Raw genomic sequence first — 8,603 nt, 5'->3', positions numbered from 1 at the left:
AGTTATGTTATTCATTATAGTTTGAGTAATTTTTCAACATTGAATAAAATGCCCAAAGTATCTTAAGATATGAGTTCAAGGAAGTTTGAACTGAAGGTGTCAGTTAAAAAAAATAATCCATCTCTGCCACATTCCCAGTCCTTTTAATTGCTTGTTTTAAGACAGGTTCTCACTAAGTTGCTTAGGATCTCACTAAGATGAAAATTTTTAGGCATCCTTCATTTTACTGAAGACCTTTGAATTACTTTAATATTTAGAGACAGATAAAAATTATCACTGTCAACTTAAAGCCTATGGAAGTTGACAAATGGTAAGTAAGTAGTGGGGAAGGAGCTGTTTTCTTGGTATCAGAAAATCTCCAGTAATTCCTAAAGCTAAACACAGTCTTTTTCATTTAAAGCTCTGGTAAGCAGAAATCTACTGAAGTCCTGGCTCTGCCTTTTTACTATTGTAGGGCCTTGTACCAATCATTTGCTCTCCTAATAACCATTTTTATTAACTATAAAAGTGGGACAGTAATGTCCTCTCTACCTACATCACAGATATCATGCATCATTTACATGACATAAGCACTGAAACACAAAGTCACTTATTTAATGAACTCAGATATAAGTGCATAAAATGTGAAGTCTAGATGGAAATGGCTAGAAACATCATAGTTCAAAATGCATCTGAATTTTTCTTTAAAGCTTTGATCATTTGGAAATGGGAATTATTATAGAATTTCTAACTGTCCAGTCAAATAACAACCAAAAAGAAATTATTATCAACTTTGTTATTCTTTCAATTATAAATTTTTCAATGAGTCTCTCACTGACTCCTCAAAAGACAAATAAGAGATTAAAAAATTTTATAATGTATTCAAACACAGTGGAAAAGGAAGGTAATTAATAAATTATGTTGGGTTGTAGATGTAACTCAGGGGCAGAATGTTTAACTAGCATGTGCAAGGCCCTGGGATAGATCCCCAGCACTACAAAAAGAATAATTTAAAAAGGGCTGGGTGTGGCTAGTGGTACAACACTTGTGTGGCATGTATAAGGCTCTAGATTCAATACCCAGCATGGCAAAAAAAAGAAGAAAAAGTTATGTTGTACTGATGGGATGTAGTTTTTGGATGAGTCAGGCAAGATAAGGCTTGCTATTTTTCTCAAACAATAAATAGATTTGGGTGTCTGAGTTTCCCCCTTCTGTGTAGTTACTATAAATGGAATAGTTCAATATGCATTGAAGAAGTAAAGGTCAAAGCAGTTTCCTTAGGAGTAGCTTCACTTAGGAGTCTTCTTTTTCTTACAACTGGAAAAAGGGCACAGAATCAGACTCTTAACAAGACACAGGAATGTAACAGGGAAGAGGAATAACACAATGAAAAATTTTGTCACAGTATTATATATGTATAATACAAGGTGAGTATTTCCTATCCAAGGACATTTTTCTTAAATTACTGGTAGAATGAGTCAGACTATAGACAGGTTAAAAATCTTCAATCCAGCACTTCCCAGCTACATTATCTTTGGACAACTCGTTTATCTCCTTGACACACAATGGTAAAAGAATAATAGAAATACAGACACCTACTTCAAGGATAATATGTGCTACTTATACATTCCGTTATAACACGAGGTGTAATTTACTTTGCACAATTTACAGAGGTGGAAACTGAAGCTGAGAGAAGTTAAAAAGATATTGATTAGGTTCCTCAACCCCAGCATTATTGACATTTAACCTCAAATAACTTGATGAGAGGAGCTGTCCTGTTCCTTTGTAGGATGTTGAGAACATCCCAAGTCTCTACCACTAAATGCCAGTAGCAATCCCCCACCACAGTCAAGGCAATCAAAAATCTCCCCAGACACTAAAATGTGTCCCTTGGGGGACAAAATCACCTTCAGTGAGAATCATTGAGCTAGTTAATCATATGGCACCTCTGGATCTTTAGCGCCTACCAAATTACCTTCCAGACAGTAGGTTTAATAAATATTTGTATTAATGCACACATTTGCTTTTGGGTTTTGTTAGCAATTGACTACACTAACAGCTCCATTGGAGGGGAGGAAGATGGCGGACTAGAGGAAGGGTGCATGTTCCAGCAGTGACCCAAGATCCTGGACTTTAAGGCGGGAAGGCTTGTCAGTGAGGTGGGTAACTGGGGAATCTCACTGAAAATTAATATTGAACGGTAAAACATACAAAAAAAATCTATAGAAGTCTCAGAAGTCAGAAACTCAAGCATAAGGAATGATTTATTAGAGAAGCTGGCTGGCAGCTGGCGGTAGTGAAGGGGAGGGGCAGCACAGACAAACTAAGGAGACGCTGGATGAAGAAATGAAAAATAAAGAACAAGTAACTTGGGTAACCTGTGGATTTGAGAGGAAGGCTGAAATTAATAGACACCGAGTCGGTAGGGAAAGTACATCAGCAAAAGCAAATCCAAAAGTAACTCCTCCTGGAGAAAAAGCATTCGGAGCAAGGAAAACAGGTGCAGGCCGCCCAGGCTCTTGCCCCACCACAGAATGTGGCCACCCATTGCAATCCTGCACTGCCCGCTGAGTTCCCATGACTGGGGAAATTGTGCCTCAGGCTACCTTACAAAGTCCTACCCTCTGAATTCTCCTGGTCTGGGAAAACTACAATACCATGGCCTCTCCTGCAGGAGACAGGAGAATGGGAACCCCTTGCAGGTAACTAAAATCCCCAGAAGGTGTGCCTGAACCAAAGAGATCAAAATAGGCACAAAAGTTAGCCTGGACTATTCGGGCTCTAGATCTCAATGGAGAAAGATCCCACTGTTGCTGGCACTACAGCAGACCCAAGGAAGCGGCTGCACTCCAGGGCAGATACCTGGAATTTCATATTCATAGTGGGAAGGGTGAAGCCTGTGGAGGTTTACCTTAAAAGTAGATTTTTACCAGAGACCCTAATAGTTCCTGACATCCTGCAGAGACCATCTTCCCTCCTTTAATAGGGAGCGTATCGCAATTCTCAAACACCACCCCCGCCCAACAAGTTGCAAAAGTCGATCTAGGCTAAACCCCAATTTCAGCTGAAAACTCTGCAACACTCCACCACAGAAATACACAATTTGTCAACACCCAAATTGTGCTACCCCATTGTATATCAGGAGACTGGAAGCTGAGATCGATTACAACCAGCTTTGCCTCCTAGCCACAAGGCTGGCAGTTAAGAGAATAATACAATGGTATTGGGCTTAATAACCCCCATTCCTCAACCCAAGGGTTACAAAGCAAAAACAAATACCATCCATCCTTGCCAATAAGTTTGACCACCTCAGTGGAAATAAGCCCTTTATTTCTCAGCAAGATTTTTCACTTTTTATTCTTTTTTTTTTCCTCATTTCTTTCTTCTTCATTTTTGTATTTTTAATCTATTTTCTATTCTTTTAAAAAATTTTAAGTAGTTAACATCATGTCAAACATCATGTCATTGTATCATATTACTTTTTACTTTTTTCCTTTATGTATGATTTTATATGCATGTAGGTGGGTGTGTGGGTGTGGCTGTGTATGTACTCTTTATGCAGACAGATTAAAAAATATGTATACTCATATCATTTTACTTTCACATTAATTACTTCCTTCTGCACCTGTTTATTGTGAGCCTTGGTTTGTCTTAGTTGGGGTTCAGTTATACCTGGGTTCGAGCTGTTTTGATCTTACAGTTGCTGGTTTGTTCACACCTCTGCTCTAGGCCTTCTATCTCCTCTCTATCACTGTTTTCCCCCCGGTAACAACCAAATTTTCCTGTTCTCACATCCTCTATTTCTTTATTTTATTACTTCCTGTAAATCTTTTATTTCTTCTTCTTCTGCACAGCCAACATCTGCTAACTACCACTTTCCTCTCCTTTGGTCACTTTTTAAAAATATTTCAAATTTTCTTTCACTTTCCTATCCTACTTTATCTATGCTTAAGAAAATGTAATTCCACTAAATAATAGAATTATATAGTTTATGTAATTCATACCTCATTTATGTTGCTGTGATTATTATTATTATTATTATTATTATTACTATTTTGGTACTGGGGATTGAATGCAGGGGTGCTTAACCACTGAGCCACACCCCAGTCCTTTTTATATTTTATTTAGAGATAGAGTCTTGATGAATTGTTTATGGCCTCACTAAGTTGTTGAGACTGGCTTTGAATTCACAATCCTCCTGCTTCGACCTCCTGAACTGCTGGGATTACAGGCATGTGTCACCACACCCATCATATTGCTGTGATTACTAATTCAGTGGATGACAAGTAGACATTGATGCTGAATGCCTGACCTAGTCCACAGTTTTGTATTGCTGGTACTGATGTTAAGTGTAGACCCAGTCATTTCTATACAGGTAACAATTGGCATTATACATGTCAAAGTAGACACAGGACATTTATCTCAAAATTCTACATCTGTGGGTTACATTAGCACTTATTCCTGTTTCCATTCCTCCTCCAAGAGGGGATGGAAGTGATTATGACACTTCAAGATCACAGTGTAGAGATTCTGCTGCTAAGAAATATGCACAACTCAGCCACACAACAGTGACTTTCTCCCTATACAAGGTCTAACTCCACCTAAGACTAAACATTAATTCAACTCATAGAATTGAGGAGACAAAAACACCAAACCAAAAACTGCCTCAAGAAGGAACAAGCAAAGGGGAATTTTGTGTCCTTTAATATGAAATTTGTCATCTACTCATATAACAAAAACAGAAAGGAATCCTAGAATAAAAATCATTTGTGCACATACGATCATTCACATAAAAAAGGAAGGAGAATCCATCTCAATTGATGCACAAGTGCAGGGCCTCTGATAACATGAGAAAATAGGCAAACGAGTCTTCCCCTCCCCAAATTCACAATCCCCAAAAAAACTGATCATTAAAATGTTCGGTGAATTAAAAGATGATCTAAGGAATGAGTTAAGAGAGCAAATACAGGAGATGAAAGACCATATCAATAAAGAAATAGGAATATTGAAAAGAAACCAATCAGAACTAGAAATGAAAGACACAATGAATCAAATTAAAAATTCACTTGAAAGTATCACCAACAGATTTGATTGCATAGAAAATAGAACGTCAGAACTTGAAGACAGAATCTTAAACCTTGAAAAAAATACATGAATTTGAGAACACAAAATACAAAAAAGAAAAAAAAGAGAATAGGACATAACTAAAATATATGATAACTCTGGGAAAACATCAAGACCAAACCTGAGAATCGCTGGGATAGAAGATAGTACAGAGATAAAAGCTAAATTCATTGAGAACATTTTCAATGAAATTGAAACAAAATTATTATCATATCAGAAAAGAGAAAGACATCCACATAGAGGAAATGTACAGGACCCCATATAACCAGAAGAGAAGGCCTCCAACATACATCATAATCAAAATGCCTAAATAGAAAGTAAGGAAAGAATATTAAAAACTGCAAGAGAGAAACATCAGGTCATATTTAGAGGTCAATTAATAAGGTTCACTTCTAACTTCTCAACACAGACACTAAAAACAAGGAGGGCCTGGAATGAGATATTCCAAGCTCTAAAATAAAACAATTGCCAACCAAAATTACTATGCCCAGAAAAACTCTGTTTTATATTTTATGGGTAAATAAAAACTTTCCATGACAAGGAAAAGTTAAAAGAATTCACAACCACCAAGCCAGCACTACAATGAATTCTCAAAGATAAACTGCATACAGAAGAACCCAAAAACAAATCTCCAAACTCCCAAATAAATGAAGATCAATAGAAAATTAACCATCTAAATGAGAATCAACACAGAAATAAACACAACAAAAAATAAAAATGCCAGCATACCACAAATAAATATCCATAATAACACTGAATATGGATGGTATAAGCTCTCCAATTAAAAGACACAGATTAGCAGAATGGATCAAAAAACAAGAATCAACTGTATGCTGTCCACAAAAACTCATCTTATAGGCAAAGAAACTCACAGGCTGAAGGTAAAAGGATGGAAAAAAATATTCCATGCAAACAGAGTCTGTAAACAAGCCAGAATAGTGTTCCTACATTTGACACAATTGATTTCAAGCAAAAATTAATCCGAAAAGACAAAGAAAGCCATTATATCCTGGTAAAGGGAACAATCCAACAAGAATATGACAGTAAATATATATGCCTTAAATGGCAGCACATCAAATTATATTAAAAAATATACCTTGACATTAAATCCCAGATAGACCCCAATACAGTAATACTGGGTGATTCCAGTATACCCCCATTATCAATAGATAGGTCATCAAAACATAAAATCAATAAAGATATATCCAACCTAAATAATGTTATAGATTAAATGGAACTTATAAGCTATCTATAGAATATTTCACTCCCAACAGCTGAATTCACCTTCCTCTCAAAAGCTCCTGGAACCTTTTCCAAAATAGACAATATTCTAGGTCACAACGTAAATCTTAGCAAATACAAAAATATATTTGTATTTGTTACAATTCCAGACATCTTATTGGACCATAATGGAATGGAAAGTAGTAATCAACAGCAAGAAAAATAATAGAAATCACATAAACTCATGGAGATTAAAGGTGAAGAATAGGTCAAAGAATAAATGAGAGAAGAAATCAAGGCATTCTTAGAAACAAATGTAATTATCAAAACCTATAGGACAATATGAAAGCAGTACTAATAGGAAAATTTATTACATTGAGTGCATATGTTAAAAACAGAGGAATTTCAAATAAATAAACTCATGCTCCACTTCAAGTCTTTTTTTTTTTTTTTCTTGGCAGCACAGTGAGTGGTTTTTATTTTTTACCATTTGTAGAAAACTGACATTTAGACTTCAAAATTTATATTATAAAATTATCAGCAGCAATTTAAAATATTTCAAGATGATGAGATTCCACTTTGCTGACACAAATAAGGCTGTTATTCTATGTTCAAAAAGTAAGATTTGTCCCAAGGGAGCCTATTAGTAGACATCCACCACCTTGCTCAGGACCCATTTGTGACTGTGTCTTCTTCCATCTCTTCTTCACCATTATTGGTGGGCCCTGATCTGCGCTCTCTTCCAGGTATCTGACCAGACTGCAGCAATCCTTTTAACCTCTCCACTTCAGCCAGCGTTGATGCATTTGCTATGGCATTCTCCATTGCTTCTACATCCCCTGGACATGGTCCACCTTTCTTTTTGTCAGTTGGCAAACCAGCACCTGGATTAAAAGTTTTGCTTCTCCTGGCAATATCCTTTGCAAGCTGTGCACCCCGTTTGCCCTTGAACATTTTCTCTGCTTCCTGACACTCTTTTAGTTTTACTTTCTGAAAATCCAGCACTCTGACTTGAGGAACTTTATAAATCACATATAGTCTATAATGCTTCTTATTTGTTACCGGATTTCTTAGAATGCTTAGATAAGTCAGTGATCTAAGAAATGCCAAAGGGTCCAGATCACCCAGTTCCACAAGACTATTGTTGGTGAGAAAGAGTTCTGACAGGGCAGAGCCTGATCAAGTCCCTCACCTATAGGCATTTTCTGTTGTTGACTAATGTCTTCAGTCTTCTTAGCAAAGGAAAACCATCCAACTTCCTGATCTCATTGTCAGAAAAATCAATAGCATCAAACTGGTCTAAGGTAGCACCTAGACCAGTTCAATGACTGGAATTTTATATCCCTGGAGGTCCAGCTCGGGGTCCTGTAAGGCCTTGGTGTACTGCGCCGCCTGTCTGACCAGCTCCGCCGTTAGCTTCACCATCTTGCTGTCTCCCGTTTCCTTTCCGCTGCTGCCCGCCTGCAGCCGCCAGCCAGCGACTCCACTTCAAGTCTTTAGAAAAAGAACAAACTAATCCCCCAAACCACATAAGACAAGAAATAATAAAAGTGAGTTGAAATCAATGAATTTGAGAATTAAAAAAATTACATAGGATCAATACAACAAAGTGGTTTCTCAAAAAGATGAAATAAGATCTATAAACCTTAGCCAAACTAACAAAAACAGAGATAAGACCCAAGTCAATAAGATTAGAGATGAAAAAGGAGATATTATCACAGACACTTCTGAAACACAGATGATCATTAGAAACTACTTTAAAAATTTATACAAAAATAAACTGCAAAATCTAGCAGACCTTGACAGTTTTCTAGACACTTGTAACTTGCCCAAATTGAACCCAGAAAACACAGAAAACCTAAAGAGACCAATATGAAGTAATGAAATTGAAACAGCAATCACCAAAGAAAGCCCAGAATCGGATAGATTCTCAGCAGAGTTCTACCAGATTTAAAAAAGATCTAACCCTGTCTTTCTCAAATTATTCCATGAAAATGAGAAGGAAGGAACACCCCCAAACACATTCTATGAAGCCAGTATAACTCTGATGCCAAAACCAGACAAAGACCCACTTAGGAAAGAAAATTACAGACCAATATCCCTAATGAATATAGATGCAAAAATTCTTTTTTTGAGGGGGGTACAAGTTTTCATTTCTATGGTTGTACACAATGCAGATTCACACCATTCATGTAATCATACATGTACATAGGGAAATACTGTGTGTCTCATTCTACTATCTTTCCTCCCCCATCCACTCCTGCCCCATTTTCCTCTAC

General features: G+C 36.8%; 1 pseudogene; it reads right to left on the bottom strand.

Annotated features, from left to right (window-relative positions):
• Positions 1-6,913: 6,913 nt before the first annotated feature.
• On the bottom strand, positions 6,914-7,749 carry LOC124989636 (U2 small nuclear ribonucleoprotein A'-like; annotated as a pseudogene).
• Between the last annotated feature and the right edge of the window lie 854 nt (positions 7,750-8,603).

Source organism: Sciurus carolinensis, chromosome 7 (genome assembly GCF_902686445.1).
Source record: "Sciurus carolinensis chromosome 7, mSciCar1.2, whole genome shotgun sequence".
Classification (NCBI taxonomy): domain Eukaryota; kingdom Metazoa; phylum Chordata; class Mammalia; order Rodentia; family Sciuridae; genus Sciurus; species Sciurus carolinensis.
This window is presented reverse-complemented; position numbering and strand designations above follow the sequence as displayed.